Raw genomic sequence first — 25,233 nt, 5'->3', positions numbered from 1 at the left:
GTGGTCCATTACTGACTGAAATGTCATTATGCAGCGCATAACCTACATAAGTACTACTGTGTAGTCACTAGTATTTTCTGAATTATATAAATATGACTCAAAAAAGAAAATATGGCAGAATCTAAAAACAAGATTTAAAGAATAAGATTAAAAACGATGGATGTATTTACATAAATTGATGCCTAAAATTTGTATACAATTTTAAATACAAAACCTTTGTAAGATTAGTCATAACTTATTATCGTAACTCACTTTATGTGAATATTAAATTAAAGCCAACCTAAGATTATTAAAATAACATATTTTCAATTTTCATATATTTTTTTAAGATTTTCATTAAACTTTCAGGATTATCAAATGGTCACTTCACTAATTATCAAATTACTACCACGATTATATTTATGGTAGTTCGTATTACCCTAATAATAATATATGCTGTAATGTTGAACTTTCAATAAGGAAGATTGTATTTACTGTGATTTTAGCTGCAGCAAATCATTTTAGTTTATCTAAATTAGTGCATGCTATGTCTTCAGCAAATAAACATGAGAAAAAAGGGTAGATAATATTACAAGTTGAGGAAAGAGGCATCTCTATCCTGTTATGTTTACATGTATTCTCTACCACATAAATTTTTCTTTCTATTTTTTGCTTGTTTTGGGCAGCTTAATTTAAAATCAGTAGTGACTCAGAAGCGTTAGCAATTGCCCTGCTGAAATCTGATGTGTGCGCACACACACACACACACACACACACATCTGACAAATATACGTATTTGGACAGTTAGGGGAAACACTTATTTTATACAAAGAAAAAAAAATATTGTCATGACCACTAACCTTGAAAGACTAGCAACAAAATACTTTGTACACTGTCAAAAAATATTAAAAAGAAAACAAGATATTTTGAGACCAACTTATTTTTTATGCAAATCTTCATTCTATATTATTTTTAAATGTATGCATAGCCTACATTACTCAGCCCCTAGACATTTTAGAGAAAAGAAATGGATATGGCATATGAGGTGGGAGGAAAGAGAGTATAAAGTCTATTTGTGTCTGCAACAAAAGAAAATGAATAGGAATAAAAATGTTTGCTTCGAAGGAAGTTATTTGTCCTTTTTCTGACATTATATAGGTAGATTTCAAAAAGCTCTGCTTAGCAAAAAAGAACATTTCTGATTTTAGCCAAATGTAAAGGGAAGGTCGCTTTAGTTTGCTAAGAAAGTCACAGAACAGAAGTCAAAACTGTGAGGTGCTAAAACAAGCTCATTCTTTAAACACTAGGTTGGGAAACTGGACTCATTTCTCATTCACATATTAAAATAAAAATACCAAGGATGTTGAGGTCTTAAATGGCTAGTCCAGTTTAAGCCATGTGTAAGAATATCTTGCAAGTGGAACTGGGACAGCACTATGCTTATATCTCTCTGGATGTGCTTAGAGGGAGGATCCTGACCCCTGAGCAAGATAAGGATGAGATGTGCTAGCTAGTGAGTTAGAATGCACTGTTTAAAATTTGAAACTCAGCTAGAGTTTAAATTTGTGGTTTGTACCTGGATCAGCCACTTGTAGAGCCCAGGTTGTCTTGACCAATGGGGATATAAAATATTCAGTAAACTCAAGGGTGAACTTCTTGAAACTGAAATATGTTACAGATACCTTGATTCTTCATAATCTGAAGATGAGGTTTATATGGTGTGACTTGAGAAAGGACACTGATGCTGTACCTACAGACATCTCCAACTATTTGTGCTTCCTTTCTCTTCATGTGTCTCATCTTTTACATTGATTAAATCTTTGTACAAGCATACCATGAATCTTTGTGAGTCATTTTAATTATCTAATCCTGTGTAAATCAACACAAGCAGTAAGTAAATCATAAAAAGAAACATAACTCAGTTCTTTTTGTTTAACATGCATATTTTATCAATCATGCTTATGATAATTACCATACATGTGTAATTCAATTTTAAAACACATTATAAATGTAAACTTTTATGAATGATTGCTTCATTATGATGAAATGTGTCATTTTTCTCTGAAAGTATAAATGGGTGCAGCACACCAACATGGCACATGTATAGATATGTAACAAACCTGCACGTTGTGCACATGTACCCTAGAACTTAAAGTATAATAATAAAATAATAATAATAATGATAATAGCATACTGAAGCTAAGTAAATTACTGAACTATATCCTGAAGAAATGTAAAATAATCAATACATGTTAAAATGCATTATTTCTTTCTTGAAATGTAAGCTTAAATATATTCAGCAGTACTTTTTCATAAAACAGTTCATTAATTTGGATTTTAAATATGAAATAAAAAATGGCTTAACCTGTAAAATTTTCAGAGCAAAAATTATTTCTGAAATATTTATCATTAGAGCAACTGTACTAATTTAGAAAACAATTATAGCAGGTCTTCAAATAATCCTGCCTCATCATTGTGTGCTTTGTTATAAAGTTGATGAAAAAAATTGGTTTTTGGCCAGGGCCACTGTCTGTGTGGAGCTTGCCCATTCTCCCCATGTCTGCTTGGGCTTTCTATGGGAACTGGGGTTTCCTCTCACATTACAAAGATGTGCACGTTAGGGTGAACTGGTGTGTCTGCATTGTCCCAGTGTGAGTGAATGTGGGTGCAGATGTGGGTGTGTCAGTGGGCCCTGTAAGACAATGGCAGCATGGGTTCCTGCCTTGCACCCTGAGCTGCTGGGATAGGCTATACGGCCACCAGTGACCCTGAACTGGACTAAATGGGTAAATAATAGTCTTATTGTTATAATTAATCTTTCTTAAATGGGAAAGTGAGTTGAAAAGTAAATGAATATAGATTATTATATTCATAAAATAAACATTTGCAAAGTCTTATAATAGTCACACAAATGCATGACAAGAAACAATGCTGTTGAAAGCATTCAGGGAGCAGTCATATTTGTTATCTGTTTTTGAATTACATGGAAGAAGGAGGTGCTCTTTACCATTTTTGCTTTGCAGTCACTTATTACTTGACTTAATCTACTGCCATTACCATTGCCATCACATATTGATCTACCAAAAATTGGAAATATAATTTTCTTACTTGTTTTTATTGATCTTTCTTAAATGAATGTATAACTCACATTCATTTCAATGTTTAATATTAGAACGGCTTTGGGTCTTTATTTAGAAGTTGATGGTGTTTTGTGATCCAAAATATGGCATATGAACTTAACTCTTGTTTATATCAGTTAGTCAATAGTACAACTGGTTTCATTGTGTGTCATTTTGCTTAAAGTTTCAGCTTCTAGAAACCTATTATTGATATTAAGTAAGAAGTTACTGTATACTACTTTTAAGATTTTGATAACGACACAAAACGTAGGATCATTAGAGTTTTTTGAAACACTATTTTTGACATAAATAATAAGACATTTCCTTTAATGACTGAAAAGGATGCCAGGTATAAAGAATAGTTATGAGCTGCCTAAATCATAATTATTGTGAACTTAAAATACAAAAATATTTGATTTAATTAGACATCTATGTCTACAAAGTTAAAACTCACTATATTTTACCAATTATTTAGACATTTTATAATTTTTTTCTAAAACTTTTCTTACTACATAAGACAATGTAGTAAGTTAACCATGATTCCTCAAAAATATCTAGAATTAAATTAATATTTTATGAAGCATATTAGTAGCAAAAACCAAGTAACTGTAATACTATACATACTTCTGATGTTACAAAAATATGTATGAAATAATAAAGATTATTATACACATAATACAAAATACATAAATTAATGAATAAATCAAAACTCGGAGAAAGGAAAAGGTTTATTATCTGCCAAAATAATATAAAACTTTAGTTTTGCAACCACTGTTCAAAGCCGTGTTATAATAAAAATTTAAAAGAATGCCAAGAAAGACTGAGAACAAAGTTCCTAACAGATAAATTCCTAAACAAATGCTCACCTCAAAGATGAAAGCACTCCAAAGCACATTAGCAAATAGTATACCCTCTTACTGTGAACATTAGATAACAGTTCAACTTCTCTATTCAACTCATTTTATTTGCTATTCCTAGAGCTTGTGTGTCTTTTTTCCTATAATACCAACCATCAGTTATCCACTTAATACACAATTCTACCTTGAGGTCATGTCTAACTCAATGTAATTGAAAGTAATTCCAGGTTTATTGGAAATTTCAGACCAGACAACAATTGCATCCTATGAAGAAGAATCCAATTCCCCCAGGGTGAAGCCCTGAGCAGCCTGAGGCTTAAATACAATGAAGGGTATTTTTTTCTCCCTTTTGTATTGTTTCTTGCTAAAATAACATGCTTGTCAAACCCATCTAAGTGTGTAGATCGATAGACAGGCAGAAAGCTTTCAGCTTGATGTGTCAGAGAGGTAGACGCATCATCCCAAGTCACAGTTGCCTACTTTGGCATATTTAGTTTCAGAGGTATCACAGCTCATTCGTTTTTTATTGACACAAGCCCAAACAAAGGAATTTAAGGCTTATAGGAAAAATAAAAGACTACAAGAAAGTAGGGTTTGCATATGAAAAGAGTCTTGTTCTGCTCTATCCAAAATTATAGAACTAATTATCCACTTTCATGAATTCGAGGTCTATAGATAAAGAAAAAGAAAAGCTTCAAATGTCACATATCACAAAATGAATCAGACATTATTAACAATGGCACCTAGTGGTGAAAGGGCATTGCAACAAAAGCTTTATTAAAAATGTAGTCTCAATTAATCTGATCCTATCTTGGTTTAACATGCATGGCCTGTTTTACTTTATGCTTCAGTGGAGTCCTGCATATATTAAAATCTTTAGTGTAGGCCACAAATTTCTTCTAGAAGTGTTATATGTGGATTATCTACATCACAATAAAAGGGTGCCTGTTCAAAATGAACAAAATGAATCTCTCAAGGTGGAGGCCAAAAATATCCATGTTAAAAACATCTGCAGATAATTCTCATGTGTATTAATGTTTAAGAATGGTAGATTTAGGATAATGAGAGGACAAATTGTGCCATGCATATAGTAAAATAGTTTATGTGCCACACAGATAGAACGTGATGTGTGATTCTAACTTATACTCCGAAGTATCATATTGCTTACGTGTGTGTATAATTCTGTTGCCATGTATCAAGGAAAATAAAGATCAATTTTTTGTCATTCCAGACCTTGAAAGTTATATTCCTACAGGACAGGTAATAGCAGAAACAGTTAAATGATACTATTTACATAAACAGAACATAGACAAAGAAAGGAATGACAATATCCGTATGTAACATGAGAAATCTTTCTATGGTTACATGACTGATTGGGAGTTTGTCAAATGATGATGCATGTCGGGAAGAAAACAGCACCTAGAAGAAAAAGCATAAACCTGTCAGCAGGCATGGCACATCAACTGAATAACAAATCTTGAAAAGGGGCAGCATGTGCTCTAAAGGAGCTGTGGAGTGCCGAAGAAGAGGCACGAAGTTGCAGGAAGCAATGTGAACTACTCTTGCTTGGTTCACCAAATCCGGTGGGAAATTTTCTCAAAATGCAAAAGAAACATTTTACTTAGATGGATGAATGGATAGATAGCTAGACAGAGAGACAGGGTATTGGAATCTCAAATACATAGTTTTGTCCTCAATATATTCCTCTTTTCTTTGTAGTCTTTTAGGAAATTACTCTGAAAAGGGATCAAAAGAAGACTCTTTAATCATTATCAGATATTTTACATTTTGGAAAATTACTCTTCTTTATCCTGGAAGTCACTAGGACTTAATTTTGCACCCAAATTAATAATAGGTAACCAATGCTATGACCTAAAAGTGTCCTTCCAAAATTCAAGTGTTGAAGCTTAATTACCAATGTGATAATGTTAAGAGGTAAAGCCTCTAGGAGATGATTAAGTAATGAGGGTGAAGCTTTCATAAATGGGATTAGTGATCTTATAAAAGAAGTGTGAAAGAGATGTTTTCTCCTTCTGCCATGTGAGGACACAGCATTCTGCCCTTGCACCATGTAAGAGTGCAGCAAGGAGAGCTATCTACAAAGCAGAGAATGAACCTTGATCAGAAACAGAATCTGCTTGGTACTATGATCCTAGACTTTCCAGCCTTTAAAATTGTGATAATTAAATTGCTATCATTTGTCAATTACCCAGTCTAAAGTACTTTGTTATAGCAGCCAAAACAAACTGAGCCATCCATTAATTAAATATTTTGAAATCCCCTAGATAACTGAACATTTGGAAATAATTCTCCCAAGAGAGCACAGCCCTTACTCAGATCAAAGAAAGTAAAAGTGTGTTGTGCTTTTGAGAATGAGGTACCAGCAAACAAGACAAGGTTCAAGTATAAAGATGAAGCTGGAGTAGTAAAATAATATACATGCACATGGTAAAACCTAAACACAAAAATAAAAATAAATAAACAGTTGTTTATCTATTAGGAGATTCTCAACAGAATTTTTGTTATCGAAGTCATGAAAATTTTCCCAGAATACATACATTGTAATATAAACCCATCAAAGTAACTTGAATTTTTTTTTTTTTTTTTTTTTTTTTTTTTTTTTTTGAGACAGAGTCTTGCTGTGTTACCCAGGCTTCAGGGCAGTGGCACAATCTTGGCTCACTGCAGCCTCCGCCTCCCAGGTTCAAGCAATTCTCCTGCCCTCAGCTTCCTGAGTAGCAGGGACTACAGGTACACACCACCACACCTGGCTAATTTTTGTATTTTTAGTAGAGACGGGGTTTCACCATGTTGTCCAGGATGGTCTCGGTCTCCTCACCTAGTGATCCACCCGCCTTGGCCTCCCTAAGTTCTGGAATTACAGGCATAAGCCACTGTGCTTGGCCAATTATTTTTAAATAATCAATACATTTTACATATTACAACAAAATACACAATAGGAGTAAAAGAAGAAAAGAATAACGTTAATTATTAACATTGATAATAAAATCTTAAAATCTTAACAAAATGCTCAAGGCTGTAATTCAATGAGATATGAATAAAATTCACCATAAATCAATGTCTATGACCCAACAGCTCCAAATAAAATATATTTAATATCAGAAAAGCTTTGAATAAAATAGATAATAACATTAATGTATAAAGAAAACAAACAAGCTTCTCAGTAGATGCTGGAAAGCATTTGATAAAAATTGGATATTTATTCTTGCAGAAAGAAACAAGAAATCTCGTGAAATGAAAGTAAGTTTTGAATCTGTAGATATTTGTGAGAAAAGGAAGAAGAATGAATGAATAATGGAGAGAAAGAAATAAACACTATACAAGGAGGGAGAAAAATAATTACATCTGAGTACCAGAATAGAACATTACTGGTAGGAGAAAAATAGGCAGAAAAAATGGAAGAGATTACTGTGTGAAGAAAAGGTTTGAAGAATTTATTCTGAATCTACTCATTCTCTCTTTCTCTTTTCCTTTATATATAGATATATGTGTGTATGTGTGTGTAAAATATATGTACGTATGTATATGGCTGTATACATAACCTTATATTTTAAACTAAAATATTTATTGCATTTAGATTAAGTGAATTAATTTAAACTAAATTGGTTTCTATGATATTTTCTTCTATTTTAAGCTAATATTTAAAAGCTGACAAAGATTACTTATGAAAATAGGATATAGAAAACTAATGTTTTAAGACAGTCATTCTACTAACATTTAATGAATACCTATTACATATCCTATAACATTCTGAGTTAGATGCAGCAATGCATAAAATGGTCTGGATCCTCCGACAGATAATCAAGAGAAATGAAAGGCAGTGTGAGTTCAGAGGAATACCAGAAGAATTTGTAACTCTATTATGAAAAGATTATTAAGAGAATGCACAGCAACTTCATTAGATGGTAAATATTTAATACATTTTCCTAAGAAGGAGAATTCTATCTTTTAATACAAGCACAATGTTGTAGTACCTTAATAACACTCAGTAACAAGCCCCTATTTTAATGTTTCTGATTGTTTAAAAATTTTTCTTTTTACTGTTTTGTTTTTAAATAAGGTTGTCATGTTCATTAGATGGCAACTATCAATAAAATGTATCACGTGTACACACAATACAAGATCTAGAGATAAATAATTCTGAAATATTTCTTCAAATGCAAAAAAAAAGAAAAAGAAAAGATTATTTCTTTCAAATTTTGTTCAAAGTCAAAGTCAGGCTTAAAGATATGAAAGTCATTGGTGATTTTGTCAAGTGATAGGGGTGAAAGTGAGTTGGAAGGAGAATAAAAAAGGGAGAAAATGGGAACAATGGCTAAGTTGAAGCCGTTTGAGGTATTTTTCTTAAAGGAGAAAGATAAAAAAGGTATTTTACAGAGTCAAGGGAGCTTATTTGCTTGTTTTTTGCATTTTTTTTGTTTTGTTTTTGAGTGAAACATATTAGGACATTTTGAGTGAAATATATTAAGGTAAAGGGAATCTGCAATAACGAGAAAAGCCCTGATGAAAAAGAAAGAGGAGCACTTTCCAAAGAAAAAAAAACAAAAAAACAAACAAAAAAAAAAACGTCTTTTCTTAGGTTACAAGATGCAGGATACAACATGCAAGGGAATGACATAGCTGAGAAAGTTTAGGCAATTAAATTAGAGTGCAGTCAGGTCAGGTGGCCACGACTACAACACTGTAGAGAGATTTGTGTAGTAAAAGCAATGGAAACATCTTCTGCTATTTTCTACTTTTTCAGTGAATTAAAAATTAAAGTCAACAATTTCAAGTGATGTTTGGAAGAAGAAATGCTCAGTGTTTGAGAATTAGAAGGTAAATACAGCAGAAAAAATAAGGTATGACTGACAAGGAGAAGAATAGGCATATTTGAACTTCCTGGCCAAAATTGTGAAGTGTGTGTCTTTTGTTTAGCTATATTCAGATACTTGGTTGAATGCAGGGGGAGTAGTAAAATGAAATGAGAGTGATGAAAGAATATTTTATGTCACCACAGAAGTGACTATATTAACAAGTTACGTAATCTAATTTGTTACGAAAGAAAATGAGAACCTGATAGTAATGTGGCATAATGCAAAGGCAGTGGAATCAAGGGATTGCGTCTTCTAAAAATCAGGGTAATCTTAGGGGTCTAGAACTAGAGAGAGTAAGCGGGAAAGAGAGTGTCTAAAACTGATTTCACAGCCATGAGCAGAATTAAAATAAATATCAGGTCATAAAAAATTCAACCATATACTAGCAACACTGAAAGGCATATATTTTATAAACTCTTTCTACATTTTAAACTTTATAGTTAACACCAAAGGGGGTAAGTATTGGACCCTGAGGGAGTCTTGTCTCCACGTATTATCCCTTAGAGTGGAGAATCACTTTCATTTCTATGATAGGTAGGACAGCAATATCTCCAATATTTTCAGAGTAGAAACAGTCATTGAACTTATTGCATATTGCAGCCACCAGAGTGAGATATATGAGGCACCATGAGATTAAACAAAGTGGGGAGAAGGCTAGGAAAAATCTTGCCAAAGGTTTAAAATGGTGTGCTTATCAGGAGAATGTAGACTGACAGTGTTGACAGCTCCAGATCTTGTATGGGAAATCTATTTACTTCAACCTCAGCTGTCATTGCCTGCTGAACCACTTCTCTGCTGCTATAAACTCTCACTTTCTGTGAGACAACTAGACTGGCAGGTGAAAAAATGGGATTTAGATTTTTCAATGAAATAATGAAAGTTCAAAGCATTGCAATGGCAGTTTTGTTTCTGAAGACGTTTTCTGCTGCCTGATTTGGGTACAGAACTAAGCTCATAATAAAACTGGTGAGAAAAACACTTAGAAGAGTATTTCTGGAGGTGTCAGGACACACACACACACACGGACATGCACACATACACATATATTGCAAATGATCTGTGTGAACAGTCATTAAACTCATTTTCTCATATCTAGTGGAATTAGGTATAATAATTGGTCTTTGGAATTTAATGACTATACCTCTATGGCAACTAGAGCATAGTTTTAATATAAAGATATGTGTATCACAATCTCAAAGAAAAGGATGGAAATTGCAAGAAATAATTATTTACAGACTTCCTGGCAATTTCACTGAAATAAGGATACGAATGAACACATACATGAAACTTGAGATTACATTTGATCTGAAAACAAAAGCTATTTTAGTAGCAAGGTGAAAGGAGAGAACCGTTATAAAGTTATTATTTTCCAGCCTCTAGCTAAAGAGAATCTTATTTTTCCAAAGCCATAATATGTTCATCTTTCAAAAGGAAACTGTATGATAAAGATAAGGAAACAATATGGAAAGGAAGTTATAAATATATACTTCTATAAACATTTTTACCCATTTTTTTAGTTAAACGGTACTCTTGAAAATTGTCAATTTGCAAATTAAGTAAGGAATAAAGGAGATTAGGAGGAAGCTCAGGAACATTTATTATTAGAAAAACTAGGTTAAAATTAAAATATTAACAATGAACAAAAGTTTTACCTGAAATTCAAAAAAAATTAATTATAACCAGGAGCAAACAGTATTTATAATAAATATAAAGCTTACCCAAGATTCTCAAGTGATATTTTAAATACGTAGGAAGAAAGACAAAAGAGTCAAAATGATTTATCTGCTGGACATATCAAAATAACTTCCCTCCTACCTCCCTCTCTTTTCCTTTTTTTTCTTTTTTCTATTCTTTTAGGGTTACAATATTAATAGTATTAAAATATAGGCTATTTCAAGAGTGAGCACCAGTGATTTGTATTTGTTTTCAGTGTCTGTTCACTGACACTAATCGATACCTCTATGTGACTTCCTTATAGTAAAATGTCAATACTAGCCTCTGTTTATATACAGACAGGAAAGCTCGTCTGCTTCATGAGAACTGCTGCAGTTATTTTCTGGGGAAATCTCCTCAGTTATGTCATGTTGTTAGACATATTTTTGACATAGAATAGAAATGATGGGCTTGCTGATTGACAGATACATGGGCAAAGGCACTTTTTAGTGTATCCACAATAACCAGCACAAGCACTTGCATGCCTATGGAAAGCCAACACTCCTATCGGATGAACAAATGAATGAATGAAGAAATAAACCTATTCATCAGTAAACTCAATGTGCACCAAAATACTTACTGACCCAATACCTCATCTGGTTTTTCAACCCCAGAAATCGGCTTCCTGAAAGAGCTGCAGAAATCTGGAAAACATATCTGGTTTATTTTGCCTCATAATTAATTTGTTTGCTTGTCAGTCTTTATCATTCCATGTTAGATCACAACTGTATCTATTGGGTCATACAATGAACATTATTGTAAAATTGCCTGAGGCCTAATCTAATTGACACGGTTATCAGAACCTCTTTCAATCTGGGACTAAACTAGAGTACATACTCATACTATCATAGACACTGCTGGAGATGTTGCTATCTCCCTACTACTAAATTATCACCTAACAATTGGTATTGCAAAATATGACAATGATTATGCTGTGAGATCAGTTGGGTTGTAAAGGTTGTTTTGCAAACTTTGTGGGTTTCAGTTAACTATTTCTCATCATCTAAATTAGTGGTTTTTATTCTTTCTGTGTTGGCAACTACTGGCCCCCATTCTTGCAATAGAAAATATAATACACACATATCTATTTGTGTGTATCTCAATATAACTTTTCTAATATGCAGTCTTCACTCTCTAGAAATAATTAGGCTCTAAAATTAAAATAGCCATGTGGCATTAACAAAGTTAAAAAATAAGTGAAATGGAGATAAATGCCTTCTCAATTCATTATGTTAAATATTTTATATATAGTCGGTCATGAAATATTAACAATGGAAATGTGTGTACCACCTTTGAAAAACAATACAGAAAAATACGTCTTTCAAAAACGTCATGAAGGCATGACTTGAGCAAATAAACTTTGATTTTTAACATAAATATTCAAAAGTAAAATAAGACACATACATGCAAAAACTATTTTCTCAGCCTTTGAATGTGATAGATTTGTCTTAAATATTTCTTAAGCAATTTTCAATTGACATGTTAAACATCACAGAAAAATGTGTGTGAAGCACCTTGCATCTGTCAGAGCTTCTTAAAGTTAATTCCGTTTTAATATGTTTGCTTCTTTTTTATTGCAGTATACTATCTTTCAGTGTGTCAGATTCCAATATCGACATACTATAGGAAAAAGACAAATATAATCTTGGCAATTCTAAAAGAACTGATTCTAAATGTATCTTATTTTAATAATGATCCATAAATCAACAATTATTAGAATTTGGAATAAAATATTGATTTTACACACATGTTGCTTTTATATAATGTCCTTTTACATAACATTCTCAGTTGCTTATATGGAATCCAAACGAAGATTTATATGAGATGCATGTAGACTCCTACCTAAAGTTGTACCAGTCCACACATAAGGAATAATTTCACAGGGGCAAACTCCATGATTTGTGTTAGTTTTATTTCCATTAACTTTCAGCAAAAGAAGTTAAAAACTTTATGTCCCATATGTCCTATGTGTAATAATATTCTCTTAGATCTCCTAAGACACATTATAAAATTTTCCATTAATTAATGATGCACAAACCCATGAATTTGTTAGAAATCAATTTGTCTTTTCTTATTATCTTCCCTAGTTTGGCAACCATGCCACATAATTCTTTTTCTTGCCACACATATAATTTTATAGCACAGGAGAATTGATTGAATTGAAGAACTGAAGTAGAATTGAAGTCCAAGTGTGTTAGTGAAAGGAAGTATCACTAAAAGACATTCCATATGTACTACATTTCCCTAAAATGTGTTTTGTTTTTCTCCAGCATAGAAATGTTTTGCTTACATCAAGACCATAAGAAGTTTTCTATCTTTTGGTCCTCAATTCCTAACTCATCAATCAATTTCTGTTTCATCACCAGTGCACTGTTTCTTTCCAGGCCACTGCAATTATTTGAAAATTATGTAAAACAAAGTATGCTGTCTCTTTCTGTTTCTCTCTCTCATAGTTATACCAGTTCAACTGTCTCTGTCCAACTGCCCATTTGTCCCCTTCGCATCTCATCACTTTTTCTTGCCCATGTCTCCTCTCATCCTCAGTTAAGATTTTGGTTTGGACAGATCCCAGTAGTTATGTTGAATATAACTGCTGCAGCTAAGATGGTATATGGAGCATAATGAATGAGTGCTTTCAATTCTAGAAAGATGCAGTAGGAAGAGCCAGTCTCTTTAAAGAACTTTCACATTTTCATTAGAGCCAGAAGCAATGCATTTCATGAAGAGAGTGGGCATAAAGAAAGGTTGGTGGGCCAGGCGCCGTGGCTCAGGCCTGTAATTGCAGCACTTTGGGAGGCCGAGGTGTGAATCACTTGAGGTCAGGAATTCAAGGCCAGCCTGGCCAACATGGTGAAACCCTGTTTCTAATAAAAATTGAAAAAAAAAAAAAAAAATTAGCCCAGTGTTGTGGCAGGAGCCTGTAATTCCAGCTACTTGAGAGGCTGAGGCAGGAGAATTGCTTGAGCCCAAGAGGCGGAGGTTGCAGTGGGTTGAGATTATGCCACTGCACTCCAGTTTAGGTAACAGAACGAGACTCCGTTTAAAAAAAAAAAAAAAAAAAAAAAAAAAAAAAAAAAAAAAAAAAAAAATGTTGGTGTTTTCTTGGGAGCGCAATTGGAGAGTTGGGGAAATACTCAGCTATAAATGAATCTATTGGGAACAATATAACAAAAATAAAGGGATGAAGTTATAAAAACAGACAGCAGAACTCTACTAATAAACATGGAGAAAAAACTGGATATATCGTAAGTTTTCTGAAACACATTTTGTACTTAACTGTCTGATATTAGCGTTAATATTTATTTTAATTGGTAATCAATTAATTTGAGACTGGCCCAGGGAAGGCTAGCCATTCATTAATAGGGCATTGCTTGTTAGCCAAATAGACATATATGAGCTATTTCAACATTTTCTTTCATTCATAAATTAATATTTTAAAAAAGCCTGGATATTAAATGTCAGCTCTTATCTAAAATATTGCAGTTGTATTGCATAGTTCAATTACACTTTAATTATTTGCAAACAAAACATTAGTCCTAAGAACAAACGACTTGAAAATTAAATATTAGCTTTACTTTAAAGAAAACTACTATTTTGAGTGCTGAAACTAAAATTTAGATCATGTAGAAATTTTATATTTTTTCTTACAAGAAAAAATAAATTTTGGCCGGGCGCGGTGGCTCAAGCCTGTAATCCCAGCACTTTGGGAGGCCGAGGCGGGCGGATCATGAGGTCAGGAGATCGAGACCATCCTGGCTAACACGGTGAAACCCCGTCTCTACTAAAAAATACAAAAAACTAGCCGGGCGAGGTGGCGGGCGCCTGTAGTCCCAGCTACTCGGGAGGCTGAGGCAGGAGAATGGCGTAAACCCGGGAGGCGGAGTTTGCAGTGAGCTGAGATCTGGCCACTGCACTCCAGCCTGGGTGACAGAGCGAGATTCCTTCTCAAAAAAAAAAAAAAAAAAAAAAAAAAAAAAACAAGAAAAAATAAATTTTGATCTGGCCATTCAGAATTTGCTCCTTCTTTGCAACTGAGGATAGGACTCCCCACTGTCTAGTTTATCTGTAGAGTCCCACCTTGTGTGAATATCCTACAGATGAGTAGCGTAATATATTTCATAACAGCCTAGCTAATGCTTTTCTCAGAGAAACGTGACAATTCAGCAAAATAAACACAGTTAATAGAAAAAAAAAATAACATCCATAATACTAAAGGTTAATTTTGACCAAACCTTCTGTAATATATCCTACAAGTTTAGATCTCATATATTACACCATTACATTCCATGAAATATTATATCCTGGAATGACTGAAAAAGCAAAAATTCTTCTTCAATGCAAAGTGAATTTACTATGTTTTGTATAAGAAACTTTAGGGTTTTCCTGAAATATACAACAATTTAGGAAGAGATATATTATTAAGAAACACATTCAAATATAGAAAAGTGAAACAATCAAACATTTTGGCCTTAAAAATTCATGAAGAGCTATAGAACCTAGAGCCATGAATGACAGAAGAGTGACACAGGCTTCCACATCTACAGCTACTCAAAACAGAGCAAGCTCTACCACAGAGGGTAACTCGCCACTTACAAAGACTCAGCCACTCTTCATGCTTGCTGCCACCTCAGCTACTTTATTCTCATTCTCTCTCATAATCTTCAATTCTTCAATTCAATCTAATTCTCCTGTGTTGTAAATTGCATGTGTGACAAGAAAAATAATTATGTGGCATGGATGCCCAACTAGGAAACTGGTAACTGCTCATCCACAGTTCGTTTTATGCACTTGTAATCCAAATATACAGAAGCCATCTCAAGGCCAGTTTCAACATTACATGGCATTTAAAGAAGCATAAATTTAATGTTAAACTTTTGAAAAGTACTGAAGTAGTTTAATGTAGGTTTCCGACAGGAGATGAACAATGAAGCATCACCTTAAACAAACAGACAAAAAAAAGTCTTTAATGTTTTCTTCCCCATATGTTCCACTTTTCCTAACAAGTGTTTACTCACTCAACTTCCTTTTCCTCTCTCTTCCTCTATGCATTCCAGTTTTACAATTTATCCTTTTTTGCCCCTTTGAATCCCTCATCCCTTCTCATATTGATACATGGTCTGTTCCATCACTAGCCTGTTTACTAAAGGGTAAGTGTTTTACTTAGGCTAGTGGTTAAACAGGAAAATGTATTTTCCTCTTTAGAAGTTAAGGGGAGAAATGGATCTCAAATATTTAAGATCTGTGTTTCATGGTAACATTCTCTTAATATAACAGCACTGGCATATGTCCAAAAACAGTACTGCAATGTTGACTTTTGGGACCTAGTTTCCTTTCAAACCAACAGTGTAAAAATTGTATTTTATATTATTTTATTTTGTCTTATTTTGTAATTGAGCTAAACCTATTTTTTATTTTATTTTTGCAATTTCTCTGAACACAGTGTCATCAGACTTGTTCTGATTATTCTCCAACTTCTCTCCCCTGGGAAGCTTTCGTGTTGGGAAATTTGGAGAAGTCCCAGAGAAAACAAATGCTAATTGTTCAGTGCCCTTCGCACCAATTTCAAGTGTGTATATAGGAAGCTATGAAGCAGTACTGTTGTGTGAAGCAGTGATATAAACTTATTCACAAAAAAAAACTGTGTAGATCAAACGTATTTCTTTATCTTACATACAGCAAACTAATGGGAATTCAAACTGAGTCAGACTGAGACATCCTTGTGTGATCTACAAAATTCACTTAACCATTCAGTTAACCAATAAAGCTTTTAAAACTATTAATATTTTTCTCTCTAAGCTACTAATAATTTCTCCACTGACTTGTTGCATTATAATTACCGAAAATGTAATCCACCAAATTTTTTAGGCTCCCACAATGTACCTTCCAGACTGAATACACGTGCAAAGAAATCATCCATTTTTGAAGGGAAAGAGTTTATGTGCTAGACTTGTAATTGGAGGCAAAATTCAACTGACTGTGTGAATTTTTCTAGAGCTTTAAAATGTTCCAGAATCAAAATATAATTCACTGATGCTGTGATTGAACGAACAAATCCTAATGTTATAGCATCCGAATATTTACCTACCTTTTATCAGTTCTCAATCTTTTAAGTCTATCACCCTTATGGTGTTTTAGTAGCATATTATATTACAGAAGAACAATGAATGGAGATATTAATTTGGACTTTTTTCTTGCTTTATCCATCCCCATTTTTTTTTTGCCTTAACTATTAAATGCTCTATTTTTGAAAGGTTTTCTCTGCTTTTATGTTTTCTTATTTTGAGAAGATTGTGCTGCAGAGAACAAAGAAAAAAAAAAAACTACATCATGATGCATGCCTTTAGTAGCATTTGATTTTGAAAAGTTAAGGAATTCTGTTTGTTTCATTGTGCTAGTGTGATAGACAAGGCCTGCTAGTAAAATCTCAGAGAGGAAGTGCTTAATGGTGCATCTTGGGATGCTAGGCTATAGACAACAGGCTCTAAGCCTCTATGTCTATCACCAGGCATAATTCCAAGGTGCAGGGCTCCTATTTTCAAGGATCAATGAAAATATTACCAATAATTGTTATGGACCAAAGATCAGAAGGATCTCACTAAGTGCTCTGATGTGTTTAAGAATCCCAACTTCCTTTGCCTGACCTTGGGAGTCCCAGTCATAACTAAGATGAATTTTCTCCTAACGCAGAATCATGGAGGTTCAATGTAATTTTATTTAAAGAAAATGTTAATGTGGGTATGTCTCATATAACAAATTTAGTAGAACAGGATTCGGGACCACAAAATAAACATGTCTCAAAGCCTCTTCCTCTATCCCTGGTAAATACTCTTCACGTGATTTTTATGATCTATGGGAACAAGAGTCTTCAACTAGAAGTTCCAAGTCTTTTTTTCAATTTATTTCCTATGGTAGCAACACAGCCACTGGTAAATCTGGCCCTAGACAATGTAACTGATCAAGAGTACTGAACCATTTCACTTTGATCTGCACACACGCTTTTTCCTATAAGTGAAGTACTCCAATTGCTTAACTGTTGGGTATCCATGAATTTGATATTTATCTTTAGACTGCAAACTCTTGAGAAGTTTCTCAAAAATGCTTAATCTAGATTACTCATGAAGTCCTGGTGAAATCTAATTTCCTTACTAATACAGAGTCTAGATATATTAATCCAGAGTGGCTTCTGCAATTTCCCTCCAAAGCTTATCATGTAACCAGAGGTTGATATTAACTTCTTGGTATAATAAATCCAACAACATAAGAGTTAACCATTATTTATAGTTATTTATCCTTGATAAAGTGTCCCAAATTTTCTACAGCTACCTTCTGGCCAGTATCACTAGGCATCTCAAGGGAAATAGCAAAATGACTCCCAAATCCTTACTGAATATTATGGACTGATAGCTGTCTCCTTCGAATTACCATGTTTTAGTCCTAATTCTCATAGTTACCATATTTGAAGACAAGGCTTTTTTTTTTTTTTTTTTTTTTGAGATGAAGTCTCACTCTGTCGCCCAGGAGAGCAGTGGCACAATCTCGGCTCACTGCAACCCCCGCCTCCTGGGTTCACGCCATTCTTCTGCCTCAGACTACTGAGTAGCTGGGACTACAGGCGCCCCCCACCTCGGCCAGCTAATTTTTTGTATTTTCATTAGAGACAGGGTTTCAGTGTTTTAGCCAGGATGGTCTCAATCTCCTGACCTCGTGATCCGCCCGCCTCAGCCTCTCAAAGTGCTGGGATTATGGGCATGAGCTACCACACCCGGCCGAAGATAAGACTTTCAAAAAGGCAGTTAGGGCCCTATCCTAATGACATCATTGGGATGGCACCTTAATCCAATAGGGCTGGTGTCCTTGTAACAAAAGGAATTGAGTACAGAAGTTACTTACACAGGAGAAAGGTCATGTGAGAACACAGTAAGAAGGCAGTCTTCCACAAATCAAGAAGAGACCTCAGCAGAACCAATCTTGTTGGCACCTTGATCTCAGTCTTCAAGTCTCTAAAACTGTGATAACATAAATTTCTATTGTTTAAGGCATTCTGCCTGTCATATTTTGTTAGGGCAGCCCTATCAGACTAATACAGATTTTGGTACAGAGTGTGAGGTGTTGGTGTAAAAAACACCTAAAAATGTGGAAGTGGCTTTGGAATTGGGGGATAGGAAGAGGCCAAAAGTATTTAGAGGCAGGTTTTAGAAATAGCCTAGACAGACTAGAAGGAATGGTTGGTAGGAATAAAGATGCTAAAAGTGATTCTGGGGAGGTCTTGAATAAAGATGAAGAATATGTTCTTGGAAACTGGAAGGCAATCTTTGTAATTAAGTGACAAAGAACTTGGCAGAATTGTGTTCTAGTGTTTTGTGGAAGGTAGAACTTGTTAGTGCCTACCTTGGATATTTAGCAGATATGATTTTTAAGCAAAGTGTTTATGGTACAGCCTGAGCTCACAGTACTGTTTAAAGCAGGGGTGTCCAATCTTTCGGCTTCCCTGGGCCACAGTGGAAAAAGAATTGTGTTGCTCTACACATAAAATATACTAACACTAAGAATAGCTGATGAGCTAAAAAAAAAAAAAAAAAAAAAAGCCAAAAGATCTCATAATCTTTTAAGAAAGTTCATGAATTTGTGTTGGGCTACATGCAAAGCTGTCCTGGGCTGTATGCTTACCGTCCCATGGGCTGTGGGTTGGACAAGTTTGGCTTAAAGTAAAATGTGAAAGGATAGAGATGAATTGAGGAAAAACAATGTTAACCAAAAAGAAACCAGAACTCAAAGAGCACACACACGCCAAGGTACCAAGGTTGTCTCCTCAGTTTCAAAGCGTTGGTCTATTGCACTGCCTAGGACTAAGGACAGATGGGGCTGTCACCCCAGTGGGCCCAGAGGCCAGAGCATCCATCCAGTCTATTGTTCTCAAGCATTAAGGTCTAATAAAATTTGCCTTGCTGATTATAAATCATGCTACTATAAAGACACATGCACACATATGTTTATTGCAGCACTATTCACAACAGCAAAGACTTGGAACCAACCCTAATGTACATCAATGACAGACTGGATTAAGAAAATGTAGCACATATACACCATGGAATAATACACAGCCATAAAAATGAATGAGTTCATGTTCTTTGTAGGGACACGGATGAAGCTGGAAACCATCATCCTCAGCAAACTATCGCAAGAACAGTAAACCAAACACCGCATGTTCTCACTCACAGGTGGGAATTGAACAATGAGAACACTTGGACACGGGAAGGGGAACATCACACACCGAGGCCTGTCGTGGGGTGGGGGGAGTGGGGAGGGAGAGCATTAGGAGATATACATAACGTAAATTATGAGTTAATGGCTGCAGCACACCAAAGTGGCACATGGATACATATGTAACAAACCTGCACTTTATGCACATGTACCCTAGAACTTAAAGCATAATAATAACAAAAAATAAATAATAAATAAATATCATGCTGGGATATTTGTTAGTAATCCTGCACAGTTAAATAGCAGAAACACTAAATACAAAGTGAGCAGAAAATGTTTCTTCCATCTCTGTAATCCATCTCTGAAGAGCATCTTCAAGCAAACTGGCTTTGAATAACAAAATGTTTCATCCTGGTTTCCATTTCTGCCTAAGTTAGAAGACTTCTATTCAATAAATAGTCTCCAGATCTTGGACTGAGTCACAGCAACCTTGTAAATTCATCACACCTGTAAACATGTCACCTGTGTAATCATGGTCATCAAATACATTTTGGGTTTTTTTCAGATAAGAAATGCATCAAGACAAAAGGCTACAAATGCAGCATTTATCATTTTCCTTATAAGCTTTTTACCATTGCTACCTACCTCCATCTGCTTTTCAATCAGTTGGATTTGGGTAGCAAAAATATTGGATTGAAACAGGAAAGCAAATAATAAGAGGAGACTGGTAATTTAATGTTATTTTACGGCCATGAAATCTTTGCAAAAGACTCTCTAGAACTGCATTATTCAATAAAATAGTCACTAGCAATGTAACTATTGAGCAGTTGAAATGTGGCTAATCCAAATTGAGATGTGCTATGAAATGTAAAATACACAGAGTTTCAAAGCCTCCATATGGAGAAAGAAGGAGAATGTAAAATATGTTTTGAATGAGCATGTTTTGTCTATTTCATGTCAAAATAATAATATTTTAGATGTACTGGGTTCAATAAAATGTGTTATTAAAATTAAAAAAAAAAATTTGCCTTGCTAAGTTTTGGGCTTGATTGAGACTTGGTTACCCCCACCTTGTTTTCAACATTTCTCCCTTTTTCAATGGGAAGGTCCATCCTATGCCTGTGCTACTATTTTCTTTTAGAAGCACACAGCTTGTCTAGTTTCACAGGTTCACAGCTGAAGAAAAATTTTGCCTCATGATAAATCATATTTTAAGTCTCAACCATACCTGGTTTAGATGATATTTGAGAGACTTTAGACTTGGAGTTAGCTGATGCTGGAATGAGTTAAGTCTTTTGAGTATTTAGGGAAGGGGTGAATGCATTTTGAATGCAAAAAGGTCATGGAATTTGGAGAGTCAGAGGGTAGAAAGTTATGAACTGAATTGCATCTCCTCCCTCAATCCACATACTGAAGCCCTGAGTTCCAATGTGACTGTATTTGGAGATAGGACGTTTAAGGAAGTAATGAAGGTTAAACGAGGTCCTAATGGTTGCACTCTAATTCAACAGGACTTTTGCCCTTATAAGAAGAGACACCAAGATCATATGCACACAGAGAAAAGACCAAGTTAGGACACACGAGAAGGCAGCCCTAGCCAACTAACACGTGGTAAAATGGCATTCATTAATATCAGTTGTTTCAGGCATTTTAAATAACTTTATGTATGCTAGAAAACCAATTTAGACTTTACCAAAACCTCCATTAGATATTCAGCATTCTTTCTTTTTAACATTGTGATTTATGTTCTCCATCTACTCCCTTTTCTTTTACAGGCTCTGCCATCAGACACTTCAAGTTGCAATGAGGATATAATCCACAGTTCCTTCCCAAATTCTCACAACTAATTAGCACAGCTAGCAAAACTTAGATATGAACAATTAAGCAAAAATTTGTTCTCTTTCAAAAGAAGGGCAAGGGTTGAAACAGACAAAACAGCCTTCAAAATGGTGCAAAGGAAATGTCTAACAAGAAGGTTTTTTTTTTTTTTTTAATTACATAGTAGTCACCTAGTAGAACAATCACTTCAAAAACTCAGTAAATATTTTATAATACACTTACTAGGAGCCTTGAAGAACAGTGTTTGCATAAAAATTGTTATTTTATAATCACAAAACCTACAAAAGAGGTACTACTTCTGTTCCTATCTTGCTTATAAGAAAACAGACTTGGTAATTTTAAATAAAGTGCTGTATTATTCTGTTTTCACAGTGCTATAAAACACACCCACGACTGGGAAATTTATAAAGGGAAGAGGTTTAATCAATTGACAGTTCCGTATGGCTAAGAACACCTTAGGAAACTTACAATTATGGAGAAAGATGAATGGGAAGCAAGCACCTCTTCACAAGGTGGCAAGAGAGAGAAAGAGAGAGCAAAGAGGGAAGAACCCCTTATAAAACCATCAGATCTCGTAAGAACTCACTCACTATCAGGAGAAGAGGATGGGGGAGACTGCCCCCAATATGCAATCACTTCCCACCAGGTTCCTCCCTCAACACCTGGTGATTACAATCTGAGATGTGATATGGGTGAGGACACAAAACCAAACCCTATCAAGTTCTCATTGCTTTATGTAAGTGTGTGTGTGTGACTGATAAATTATAAACGTGTATTTTCAGTGGTTGTGTCTGGGAGTGAAACTGCATTGTGTCACTCTGATTGTTGTTCTTACTGTTCTCTTGTTCTTCCCCTTCTTTGTCTTTTCCTTTTCTTCTTCCTCCTCCTTTGGATTTTTAAAGAATTTAATAATAATATGCTCTTGTTTTATAATTTAATACTTTTAAATAAAAACATTATATATATAATACAATTTATTTTAGTAATTCAAATCAGAAAAATAACTAATTCTTTTTAAAAATTAATAATTATTATAAAAAAATAGGAAGGTTAATTAACATATTAAGATTTTTGAGGCCAGGTGCGGTGGCTCATGCCGATAATTCCAGAACTTTAGGATGTTGAGGCAGGCCAAAAAAAAAAAAAAAAAAAGAATGCTAAGAATGCTTAACTCCATTAGACGCAAGTTATATCGATATTTTGTCATATTTGTTGTAAAACCATTGTATTTTATATTTATTGAAATTTGTATAGTAATGAGGTTCAAAATCTTTTTTTTGTTGTGTGAGACAGAATCTCTCTTTGTTGTCCAGGCTGAAATGCAGTGGCATGATCTTGGCTCACCGCAGCCTCGACTTCTCAGGCTTCAGAAGTCATCCTACCTCAGTCTCTGGAGTAGCTGGGATCATACCAGCTACTTTTTGTACTTTTGTAGAGACAAGATTTTTCCCTGCTGCCAGGCTGGTGTAGATCTTGTGAGCGCAAGCGGCCTGCCCACATCAGCCTCTCAAACTGCTGGGATTATGAGGGCATGCTTAAATACTGCTAATCAAAAGACTGATTATTGCAAACATGTTAGAAACCAACATAGGAATATGTTGTTAGGTACATTACAATGTTAATATTTTAATTCATATCAGTTCTATATTTTGAACCCTCTCATAAGATAAATAAAGGAAAATATTGGCAAACAAAAAAATCTTTTAAATATTTATTTATAATTGCTGAATATTAGAGACAATATAATCACCTACTTTACATAAGTAACAAACTAAACTATAATATATAAATATAAAAAGTTATGTAGGCACTAAGGTAAGATATCCAAAGATTGTTATGAATATTATGGGAAAAATATTAAAGAATACAAAATTTGAGACATGATATTATAACATTTAAAATTTACATAGAATAATTTTAACAATAGTTTCATTTCTTGATCAGATTTTAGATGATGTTCATTTACTTTTGGTATACTTTCTTTGATTCTTACCCATGGGTTACATACCAGAAAAGAAAGTGATGATTGCACTGATGCAAACTTTCTGACCTCAGATACAAACATATTTTTCGTTGAAAAAATAATATAGTGAAATTTGAGTTTTATTCATTCATGTTCTAGGCCCTGTAGAACTTAATCCGTCTACTTCTGATAATTGGATCCAGTCTCTTGGGTTTTTAACCAAAGCAGACTACTGAGCCTGTCAGGACAAAACTGGAGCTTCAGCCTTAATAAGTTCAAAAGATTATACAAGACCCATAAGGACAATGGAAACATCAATCACATACCATATTTGAGTAATGTGGCCAACTTAACCAGGTAATTGTTAAAGCTTTGGTTGTAATCTTGGAGAAAAAACTAAAATCAGGACATTGTATATATAATTGAATACATACGTAAAGACAAAATCACTATTCATAGATACAATAAAGAAAATATTAAACATTGCATTACAAAATTTTACCCCTAGGCAGTATCACCGGTAGTTTCTGGTTGTTTTTTTCTTGCCTTATAAGTTTGCCAGGAGTTGTAAAATGCTCATGCTTACCTTTATAATAAGATAAAAAGTAAAATGCAATTACATTCTTGTGAAGACATGATGATAAGTGTGAAGTTGCATTTCCCTAAAAATCTTAATTCTCCATAGATGCTGTTTCTGTTGAAACGTTTGCAATGGCAGTGTTAGTCCTCAAACATGCCATAAAATGTTTACAGGAATGAATGATAAAGTGGCGAGCCAAAGAAAGAATGGGAACTTCTTGAAATACATCCCATAAAAATGTGACTATATAATTTATCATCCAAATCTCCAGTTTAGAGTAAAATGGGTAATATCCATAATGTTGCTGAGACTCAGACTTAAATTGGGATTCTCTCAGACAAACCAAGCTGAATGCTCACCTTATACATAAACCAAATTATGGCAGAAAGATCAAAACAGAAATATTAAAAATACTGTAAGTTAAGAATCTTAATTTTTTTTGAACTTCATTTTCAACCATAACTTTTTTTAGTTTAAAAATAACTCATCATAATAAAAAATACTGTTTTAATAAATGTGTATTTAAAAAAAAATTCCCTGTTAATGCACAGCAAAGGACTTTTTTTTTAAATCCTAGTGGCTCTGTTCTCATTATTTAGTTTGTCATTTTGTATTGCTTACCAGATAAACCTGACCATACTTATCACCATTAAATCACAAACCATTTTAATGAAAAATAATATTTTAAAATATTATTATACCTTTTGGCATTTCTATTAGATGTGTCTGCAAATCTCTGTAAGAATGAAAAAATACTTTTATATTTCATAGAGGATGTGGAATATTGAAACACTTGGAAATGTTCTTAAAGATGAATTATATTATAGTCAGGTGGACAGGAAAGCAGTAAAATTCTGACCTTGTCTTTGGTTGTTGAAACTGAATGTTTAACTTGCATGGTGAAAACATCAAGCAGGATGTCAACTTAACAAGCGTTATTGCCACTGATTTCCTCAGGAATGGAAATACAACAAATGAAAAACCTAACTCACATTGTTTTTCAATAAATTTTAGGCTTCTTGTAAAATGTGTTCTCTGGGGGCATCTTAATCAGTTTAAATTATAATAGTTTGACCGCTGACTATTACTGCAGCAACTTTTAAAA

Source organism: Rhinopithecus roxellana, chromosome 18 (genome assembly GCF_007565055.1).
Source record: "Rhinopithecus roxellana isolate Shanxi Qingling chromosome 18, ASM756505v1, whole genome shotgun sequence".
Taxonomy (NCBI): domain Eukaryota; kingdom Metazoa; phylum Chordata; class Mammalia; order Primates; family Cercopithecidae; genus Rhinopithecus; species Rhinopithecus roxellana.
The sequence above is the reverse complement of the archived record's forward strand: the minus strand, read 5'-3'. Positions refer to the sequence as shown.